This window comes from Meriones unguiculatus, chromosome 10 (assembly GCF_030254825.1).
Source record: "Meriones unguiculatus strain TT.TT164.6M chromosome 10, Bangor_MerUng_6.1, whole genome shotgun sequence".
Lineage (NCBI taxonomy): Eukaryota > Metazoa > Chordata > Mammalia > Rodentia > Muridae > Meriones > Meriones unguiculatus.
In genome coordinates, this window is record NC_083358.1 from 100,318,460 (window position 1) to 100,329,552 (window position 11,093).

The 11,093-nt window shown below is 46.3% G+C and overlaps 1 pseudogene; it reads left to right on the forward strand.

Annotated features, from left to right (window-relative positions):
- Window positions 1-10,030: 10,030 nt before the first annotated feature.
- LOC132657067 (large ribosomal subunit protein eL8-like) lies at window positions 10,031-10,810 on the forward strand (annotated as a pseudogene).
- The last annotated feature ends 283 nt before the right edge of the window (window positions 10,811-11,093 follow it).

Here is an 11,093-nt window from a genome sequence, read left to right on the forward strand (position 1 = left end):
GGCCTTCCCGACTTTCCCTCTTCTCATTCAGTGAGAAATCGAAAGGTTAATCGGGGCGAACAGCAATGTTTTCTCACTCTATATAGAAAACATTGGTTAATGTCACTGCTATCCACAGACCCCTGGGCACAGTCCTAAGGCCTCCATGCCACTATGCATTCAGCTGCTTCTCTCCTTTCAAAACAGGCCTGAAGGAAAAAGAAAGGGAGAGGGCGAGTGAGAGGGTGAGTGAGAATGAAAGAAGGGGACAATTAGGAAAGGGGAAAAGAAAATAAAAGGCTACCTCTCCTCCTTCTTCCCTTGATGTGACAGCTTCTTCTAAGTCAAGGGTCTATGAGGTGGGAGAAAAAAAAGGCCTAGGCCTCTCTTGGTTCAGCTGCTGATACTGATTCTTTTCCCATAGTCAGACTGTTGGCAGTCCTATGCCTACAGCCTGGGCTCCTGGTGTTCCAGCTGTCTACTTTAATCAACAACAAGAGTAAATACAGGCAGATGCTGATGACTCCCAGGATGCTCTATAAAGCTTTTCACACTCCGCTTGAAAGGGAGTGTTTTCTGAAAATGGTTCAGGATATGTGACCCTACAAGCACCCAGACTGCAGTCAAAGAGACAAGGAAGGGTCCTTGTCTCAGAGATGTGAAAGAAGGAAGTTGGCTTTGTGGCTGATGATGCTGTGGGCTTCAGTTTCCAGCAGCAGCATCCGATTGCAGAATGAGCAGGGCATTGATTTGGGATTGGCGTGAGAGACTCAGACCTTCCACAAGAGGTTCTCCTCTAACTTTTCTCTGCCCTTGGCTTTGTCCTGCGCAGCACTGATTTCAGCAGCCTGAACAGAACCATAACATTTCAGTGTGAGGATAGTGTGATGTGGGAGAGACATTTGAGCCACTGCAGTCGCTAGCTGGGCTTTTGTTTATTGTTTATCTGAAATTCTGTTTTAACTGGGTGTCCTGTATATCCATTGGTTAAACCCAGCAGCCAATAGACAGGAAGAACAGAAGATGTAAAGGCCCAAGGCAGGAGGCTGGAAAAGAAGCAGATGTCTGGATGATTTGCTGGACCCCTCGGAACTGCTGTCCCCACCCATACACATGTAAACTCAGTCCTACCGCTTCAGACAGTTAGAAGGACTCACTGAGATGCTCCATGCAAGACACTTGGCTCAATGTCTGGCACAGAGAAACTTGTCATCTGTAAAACAGACAGTAAAATTATGCTTGACAGTGGAACCTGCAACCCAACTGGCTCCAGAAAAGAGGACTTAATTACTGGATAACTACCATGCACTCAACTAATAGATCAGAATTAAGACAAAGGACATTAATAAGCCATGCAATTAAAAACCAATAACAGTGTGGAGACTAAATATGAGCTTGATAACAATTCCAGTGAAAAAGACTCAGGAGTTTCAATTAGCCACAAGCTCAGTTTGAAACGAGACGCTCATGCAATGGTAGATTGTGTAATGATAATTCACATACAGTGAGCACTTACTGTGTCCCAAGTGCTACTTTAAGTGCTGTACTTTACTTATTCAATGCCCTCAGAAACCCAATGAGATGCTGCTTTTATCACCAGTTTATAGATGACAAAACTGGGCAGAGTGCATGAAAGAAACTGCCTGTGGTCATGGAGTTTGCTAATGGCAGGGCTGGGACAGACTTGATTTCCCTCCGTGAACAGTTCTTTTAGGTTTATTAAGTGCTGGGTATGTGTCAAGGCACAGCTACCTACAGTTCCCATGCCGCCCCAGAAGTTCAGCTCCTCCCCCAACACTAGGTTCAAAGGCCAAGCCTTGACTTTAAGATCCCCACAGAGCTCTGCACCTCACTGTTGGGCAAGGGACTCTGTGCCTCAATAAATATCTATGAATACTGTATTGCTCCTAAATTGTCACTTCTCTCTTCCCCCAGCTCCCGTCAACCAACTTAACTGAACCCTGGACACTAATAGCTACCTACCTGCCATTAAAAATGATGTTACCGGGGCTGGAGAGATGGCTCACTGGTTAAAAGCACTGGCTGCTCCTCCAGAGGACCTGGGTTCAATTTCTAGCACCCACATGGCAGCTCAGAACTGTCTGCAACTTTAGTTCCAGGGGATCTTTCGCCCTCACACAGGCACACGTGCAGACAAAACACCAATGCACACAAAATAAAAATATACCTGCCCTCTGCCCTAACAACCTTTCCCCACTCCGAAGGAAAAAAAAAAACATTTAAAAAATTGACCAAAGGGAGAGAGAGCTCATATCCTCCAAAGATTTATATGCAGTCAGTGATCAATAAAAAAAAGAGATATTTTCTCCCGTGGTATAGCCACTGTTAAGAGGCTCATAATCCTGTAATCAAGCCCTCAGGAAATTCATTGGGTCACAGAGGGAAAAATAAAGACATGAAAATAGGAAGGGAGCTAGTTAAGCAGAGAAAGGGGACTAGCCAAAGTGAGGGGAGGACAAGAGAAGGAAATGGAGTACATATGATATAAACACATTGTATTCATACATGAAAGTATCATAATGAAGGCTGTTAACTAGTCACAATTAATACATTCTAGCAAACATCTTTTAAATGATGGAACCAAATGCCTCAGCTCTTCTAAAAATGTATGAATGTTTTGTACTCTACTCTGTATTACATCTAGCTTTGTTTTAACATAACGATAGTGTTTTAAGCAATTTAGCACTATATAAAATTGATGCTCCAAGTGAGATGAACCATCCCTGCTGCTTCGTATGACTCCGGCATACTGTTAAACAGCCCCGGTCTGAAGAGCTCAGAGCTACAGGTGCATATTTCATAACACGGTGACAAGTCCAGGGCATATCACCGAGAGATAAAAAGCAGGTTACCAAGCATTATATTTTAGATGCCTGAAAGGCTGCATTGTCTATGTATGTATACTAAAAAGTTCACAGAGATTATACATCTGGTCTATACAAATATGAGAGGCTTTATTTTGCTCCTTTTTCTGATTTTGCCACATTATTTTTCTACTATGAGCATATGGAGACATTATGCAATTTGTTGTGAGTTTTGGGGAAAAGGTGGTTAGTTTTGCTTGGGATTTTGTTGCTGTTTAGGGTTTTTTAAGATTTTTAAGTTTTTTAAATTTTATTTTATTTGTGTGTGGGGGGGTGCCATATGGGTGTGGGTGCCCACGGACACTGGAAGCGTGTGTTGAATCCCTTGGAGCTGGAGGTACAGGTTATAAACAACCTGACCTGGGTAGTGGGAACTGAACTCTTCCAGTCCCCTGGAAGAGCAGAAAGTGCGCTCAACTGCTCAGCCATCTCCTGTCTTTGTTTTGGATTTTTTGAGACAGGACTTCCCATTGTCCCCTAGACTGACATAGAACTCACTATATAGCCCAAGCTAGCCTCTAACTCGAACAATCCCCCTGCCTCAATGCTAGGATTACACGCATGAGTCACTCTGATGGGCTATTAGTTTTGCTTTTTTAAGGTTCAAGAGTTAAAAGCCACCTGAATTATTTAGACACTTCTTCGCCAGGCCTGTCCTTTAAAAGCTGAAACCATTTCCCCCTGATGCAGGGGGAACCAAGCACAGAAAACCACGGTGCATGGGAGTCTACAGTCTCCCTGGCTCCCCACTTTGTTACCACTTCCAGGGGTGACCTGGGATTTCTGGGATACTGTACAAACTCCTCTCCACTTCAGAATGTGCTGTGCGTTAATTCAGCGGCCTATTCCCCAACAGTGTTTGATTTTACAGCCGAAGGTTTCCGTCTCCTGCCTATACTGTCCCAGCTGTCAACTCCAGTCTACCAAGACCTTGCCTTCCCAACATCATTCTTAACACACGTGATTCATACATATCCTGTAAAGAGTTCCCCACATTGGACTGATTGTCCTCAAGATGGATGCTGGCTGAAGTTTGCCATACGCAGTAGACATTTTGAACTTCTGGACTGGTCCTCTTCTTATTCCCAAAGATGCCCCCACTGCAAGCTCAGCTTCCCATTCTTCTGTCTTGATCTCATTCTAAGGTCTCAACCCAGGTCCCATATGGTCTTGCTTTAGACACCATCATATGGTCATTTTTTTTTTCTTCTTCCGGGGTCTCATGTGTTCTAGGCTGGTCTCAAACTCACTGTGTATCAGAGGATGACCTTGAACTTCTAACCATCCAGCTTCTACCCCCTAAATGCCGAGATGACAGGCATGTGCTCCATGTTTGGCTTGTGGCATGCTGTAGACTGAACCTATGACTTTGTGCTTGCTAGGCAAGCACTCTAGCCACAGCCCCAGACCTGTGCACTGTCTTTTGATGCCCATGATAATCCTGTGAGGTAGACTTCACAGGCTTCATTTCACAGATAAGGAAACTGAAACCCAAAGAGCTCTAACAAAACCATCCAATTACCTTCTGGTACGTATTGAATCACCCCAAACTTAGAAGCTAAAGACAACCATTTCATTCACAGGTCGACCAGGCTCAGGTGAGTGGTCCTTACCTGAGATTTTCATGTTTTGCAGTTTAAATGGCTGAAGTCAAACACCTGGGGGGCTTTCTTACAATACATACAATTACCTTAAAGACTGTCTTTTTTTCTATTAGACAGGCTCTTACTAAGTATCCCAGGCTAACCTAGAACTCAATATGTAGGCCAGGCTGGCCCTGAGCCTACAATCCTCTTCCCTCAGGTATCCCAGTGCTGGGATTATAGGCATGCCCCTACTGTGCCCTGTTTTCATCATTTTTCTTACATAGATAGAGGCTGACACTGAGTATGAACCAGGACTTCAGCTGAGGTTTCCAACAAAGCACCCATACATAGCTTCACCATGGCATCTTCCATTTGAGTCCACAGCATGATGGCTGAGTTCTAAGAGTATACATGATCTGTGGTTTACATGAAGTCTATCCCTGTCGATCTCATGGTGAGATTTTATCCCCCAATGTAATGTTTTCTTATTTTGTTTTTGTTTTTAAGTAATGGCTCTTTAAAAGGTAGGGTCTAATGGAAGATGATTGGGCCATGAGGTTATCATCTTCAGAAGCAATTAATGTCATTCTTGAAGGACCAAGTAAGTTCTTATGAGTGTGGGTTATAAAGGAAGACCCTCAGCCGCCCTGCCCTTTAATGGCTGGCTCCCTTCCTACTTCTTCACTACGTGACACAGCCAGACGGAGCACCATGGTATCAGACTTTCCAGCCACACAAAAATCATAAGTCCAGGAAGCCTCTTTATATATAGCAGGCATTGTGTTAGCAGCAACAGTGAGCCAAGTCAGCATCCAAAGGAAACACAACGAAGTGCAGGCATCCTTCTGACTAACCCTTTGAAGTCACACGCAGCATTTCTCAAAGGTCTGCCCAGGTTTCAGGGGAAAGAACATAGACTCCCCCAAACGGTAAAAGGAACATTATCACACTGCAAGAAGAACATACTGAGGGTGACATATTGTGGTGGCCATCTTTAGAATGCGCAATCTGCTACAATCACATGGCTAAAAGCTTAGGCAGAGCCAGCATTTGAACCTAATTTGGCCTAACGTATAGGCCTGTCCTTTGCTTGCTGGGGTTTTTCGTTGCGTGTTTAGTTGGGCGGATGCTTTGTTTTGGTTTGTTTTTTTTGTGGTTTATTAGAAACAGCACCTCACTGTGTGGCTCGGGCTGGCACTGTGACTCAGACTCCTGGGTGCCGGCATTACAGCCCCCCACTTGCATATCAGCAAGCTTGTGCTCTTAAACCAAGAGAGTATACTGCCAAGGCAGATTCATAACACCCCAAGCTCTAGTCTGTGATGGAGAACACAGTGCATCAGAGAGACATTAAACAATAAGTGCGCCCTAGAACGGGAGGCTGGGGTATTGAGATGCTGGGACAGAACAGCATCGTATAATTTAACAAACAGTTGAGAGTATTTAGCCTAAAGAAAAAAAGAAACCTTAAAAGAGGCATGACATCTTTCTTCAAATGCCAAGAAAGACAAGTCTTGCAGGCTCTAACAGATAAAGACACGGGGTGGCAAGTCCCAGCCTTGACGCGGTTTGGTGCAGGTGGCCTGACACTGACTTTGGACTTACTAACTGCAGCCATCAGCAACTCACCTGTCTACTCTGGGCCTCATGGTCCACATCCGCCATGCGGTAATCAGTTTGATCCTGCCATTGAACTCAAGGTCTCAGTAACTTGTATATTTATATTCATAGCAGTGCTAGTCACAGTCACCTCACTGGAGATGCAGCGTGGGGGTCTACCAGTGAGCAAATGCATAAGCACAATGTGGAGTAACAGTCAGCCTTAAAAGGGAAAGGAATGCGGATGCACGCACCCAAGGATAAACCTTGGAGATGTTGTTTGAACTGAGATAAGCCACATTAGTGTTTTGCAATGTGAAAAGAGTTCTAGAGTTAGGTAAATGGTTCCCAGCGGGATAACTGTACTTACCATCACTAAACCGCACCCTGGAAAATGGCTACTATGCGGCTGGGGACATGTAGAGCACATGGAATCAAACCCACTGCCTAAAGAAAATGGTTAAGACAGTACATTTTACGTTGTGTGCGTTTCATCAAATTTTAAATGCTGTAAGAGACGGGTAGAGTTGCTCTAAAAATTAGAGATGGTGTGTGTACAGCCCCTCCCCCAGCTCCCAGTAAACACTGGTAAACTGCTGCTGTGCATCAGCGCTACTGAACAGCAAGATGAGGAGGAGGGCATGCTTGCAAAAGCAAACATGCCAGGACTGGTGAAATGGCTCAATGGCTGAGGGCTTGCCTGACATGAGTTCAATTCCTGGAACTCACATAAAGGTGGAAGGAAAGAAGCAACTCCACAGAGGTGTCCCTTGACCTCCACAGAAACGTCACAGCATTTGCACCCCTAACCTCCCCATGCGTGCACACTTTCAAGAGCATACACACACACACACACACACACACACACACACACACACACACACGCACACTTTTTTTTTTCAAAAACGAAACACAAATGTTTCCAAAAACAAGGTGGGTATACAGGAGATAAATTTATACTTGCCACTAGAACTATCTGAATGAAATGAATGTTGGACACAATACTTTGAGCCTTTGCCCCACTTGGCCCACCCAAGATGAAGTCTGAAGTCCCAGCTTTTAAGACAGATCATTGTCCTTCTAAAGCAGTCTTAGTGTCTCCCTGAGAGTGTGGCAGAACTGTGGCTAGGGAACAACAGAAGGAGACCAGGGAAGTCCAAGCTACAGGCTCAGCACTAGACCCTTGAGGAGCGTGGTTGAGGCAGCACGGGTCACCAGCAGTGGTCAGAGTCAGAAAGATGTCAGCTCAGTTCCAGAAACATCCATCTAAAGCAGATTAACCTAGGCATGGCTCCTGTAATCCCCAAGAGAAGCACATGGTAGGTTAGGAGTTGGGACCCCCATAAGGAAGGGTGACCCCCCAAGAATTACTGATTACAAGTCAAGAAGCTAAGTCTCAGGTCAGCAAAGAACACAGGAGCGAAAAGGAAGAAAGGAAAGAAAAGCAGAAGTGGAGAAATGTTGGACCTCTAATTACTTGAGCATTTTGTGCAGTGCGTGCCACGTTCAGGGATGGTTTAAGTATTCCGTGAATGCACTAGTTTAAGCAGCATGATGCTCCTATAAAGTATTGTCAACTGTCTCCCCTCCCCCCCACCTTAAGTGTAAAGAAACCATTTCAGAAATACTAATTTAATTGTCCACATACCCACAGCTCCAAAGCTGTGGAATTGTGGAGGCCGGGGATGCAACTTGGTTGAGTGTTTACCTAACATGCAGGAAGCCCTGGGGTTTATTCCCAGAATCACATAACAAGCACAGTGGCTCACATCTACAACTCCAGCACTAAGAAGTTGGATTCAGGAGGACCAGAAGCTCAAGGCCATCCTTGGCTACAAAGAAGGCCATCCTGGGCTGTATAAAACCCTGTATCACAAAGAAAGATGGGAGCCACGTGTGGTGACACATACCTGTAATCCCAGCACTCAGGGAGGCAGAGGCAGGTGGATATCTATGGTTTCAAGGCTAGCCTGGTCTACAAAGCAAGTCCAAGACAGCCAAGGTTACACAAAAGAAACCCTGTCTCAAAAAAAAAAAAAAAAAAAGTGTAGGGGGATGAGAGTGAAGGGAGGTTGGAAAAATGGCTCAACAGCTAAAACCACTTCCTGCTCTTCCAGAAGACCCAAGTTTGGATCTCTGCATTTACATCAGATGGCTCATAGAGGCCAGCAATTCAAACTCCACAGGATCCAATGGTTTCCTCTGCCCCCTGGGGACACCTGCACAAATGTGGCACACACACAGAAACACACACACTCATAAATACAAAATAAATTTGTTTTAAAGTTGTCCAAACCAGGCTTGAGCCCGGGAGACCTGGCTCTAGACACACAGTCTTTACCATTTCATCTTCCCCCTTGCCGGTGCCAGCCAGTTGTACATACACACATGTCATTCGACTCTGCAGGGAGGGTAGTTATGATTGCCTCTCCTACCCGGGGAAAGAAAGCTGAGGATGAGAGAAGTTCCCGACATCAGTCAGCCGACAGAGAACTGATACCGGGCATTAACAGAGCTGTTACCTCTCCCCAGCAAGTCTCCGATAGGCTCAAGGGCACGTGACCAACCAGGTGCTAGGCACCAGCTCAGAGTTGCAGGGTCACTCCAGTACCCTCTCCTAACCTGCCACTTCTTTACAAACGCCGCCCTGCCTGGGCTTGATGTCACAGTGATAGATTCCTGTCTCTGATGGCAACCCTCCCAGGCCCCATCCCTGACTGCCTGTTAAGCTGCAAGACCTTTTCCCGGCTCACCAGGGAAAACCTTGGAAGCAGAGAAAAGAGGCTGGGGGTTTCCACAACATTAAACTTCCACTGCCACTGCTGCCTGCCAATCTCAGGGCTAATCACTTGGAGAAAAGAAAGCCAGTGCACCTCAAAGGGAGCCTGAGCCGGGCTTGCTCTCAACAGCACTGCCTGCTGAGAAGCCCTTGTCTTTCCAGCAGGAAGGGACCTTGGAAGGTCAGTGTGTCCCTTCTCCTGCCCTGGCTCTGACTCACTTCATGCAGTAAAAGAGGCCTGGCACGGCCAGAGGGATGTTTCTCTCTCCATATTTGGCGACAGAGATATCAACCAGAGTTTATTCAAAAGCCGGCAGATATTCCATGAGTACTTTCTACCAGGCTGATTAAATAGGTCCTCATTTTGTCTCCACGGTTTATAAGCAGAAGCTTAAGCAGCACGGGCCAAGGAAGACATGCTCCTCAGATCAGAAGATTGGCTGACCCTCTCCCGCTCCCATTCCAGCACCCCCACCCTGCCCTTCCTTCTCTCCCAGCCTGGCTGACTTAGGGATGGTTTTGTCTGTGCAGAACCTTTTCCGTGGAGGTTCTATGGAGTTCAGACAGTGGCAGGTATAGTAAATAGCCATAGAGTTCCAACTAGGTTGGTTGTCAAGAAAACCACATTGAAATTGGGGTCAATAACATGGCTCAGCAGGTAATGGCGCTCGCCACACATACCTAGCAACCAAGAGCCTGAATAAAGGTAGGAGAGACACACCTCCACCAAGTTGTCCTCTGGCCTCCACAAAGGTGTCATGGCATACAGTCATGTGCGTGTAAACATGCACACCACTACCACCACCAGCACCAACAACAATAATTCTTTAAACTACAATTGGTGAGTCAGTTATGTTTGGTTTGGTTTTAATACGGGGTCTCACTATGCAGCTCAGGATGACCTTAAAGTCACAAGCTTCCTGCTTCCATCTCTCAAGTGCTAGGATTATACGTGTGTGCTACTGCACTGGCATTGGACTGGGTCTTTGGGGAGAGTGGAGGTTCCAAACTTCCCAGCTCTGGACTGGGTCTTAATATGAGCCTGGGAAGTCACTCAAACTCAATGAGTCGCAGATTTTTTTTATAAAGTGGGATTTAGTATACCATGTAATTTATGAATGTTCATTCCTTTCCAATCTCTTCACCATGTTTCTGTACTCAACAAAAATACATTTTCTAGCTCTCTCCCCTAGCCCAGCAAGATGCCCAAAAGAAAGAAGGCCAAGGGGAAGAAGGTGGCCTCGACCCCGCGGTCTTGAAGAAAGAGGAAGCCAAAAAAGTGGTCAATCCTTTGTTTGAGAAAAGGCCCAAGAACTTGGGGCAGGATATCCAGCCGAAAAGAGATCTCATACGCTTTGTCAAATGGCCCTGCTACTTTAGGCTGCAGTGGCAAAAGGCCATTTACAAGCAGCTCAGAGTACCTCCTGCCATTAACCAGTTCACCTAGGCCCTGGACCGGCAAACCGCTACCCAGCAGCTTAAGCTTGTCCATAAGTGCAGGCCAGAGACACAGCAGGAGAAGAAGCAGAGGCCCCTGGCTGCACTGAGAAGAAAGCTGCTGGGGAAGGGGACGTCCCCACTGAGAGAGCATCTGTCCTTCCAGCAGGGGCCAACAACAGTCACCATCTTGGTGGAGAACAAGAAGGCTCAGCTGGTGGTGACTGCCATCATGTAGATCCCATTGAGCTGGTGGTTTTCCTACCTGCCCTGTGCAGAAAGATGGGGTCCCTACTGCAGCATCAAGGGAGAGGCCAGGCTAGGCGGCTGGTCCACAGGAAGACCTGCACCACTGTCGCCTTCACAAGGTTAACTTGGAAGACAAGGGTGCTCTGGCCAAGCTGGTGGAGGCTATTAGGACTAATAGCTACGATGAGATTTGCCGCCACTGGGGAGGCAACGTCCTGGGTCCTAAATCTGTGGCTCGCATTGCCAACCTGGAAAAGGCAAAGGCCAAAGAACTCGCCGCCACTAAACTGGGTTAAATGACAACAAGGAGGACCCTGGGGAAGATGCTTAATGCTCATTCAGAAGGGCAAACAGGATAGACACCAGAAGTGGTAGAAGAGACAGAACAGGATGGGAGCCTACTATAGAGGGTCCTCTGAAAGACTCCACGCAGCAGGGGATTGAAGCAGATGCAGAGACACAAAGCCATACTTCTTCTTATGGAAGAAGGGGGAGATAGCAAGACCTGGAGTGGACAGGAGCTCTACAAGAAGACCAATAGAGCCAAAAAATAATAATAATAATAATAACCTGGGCCCA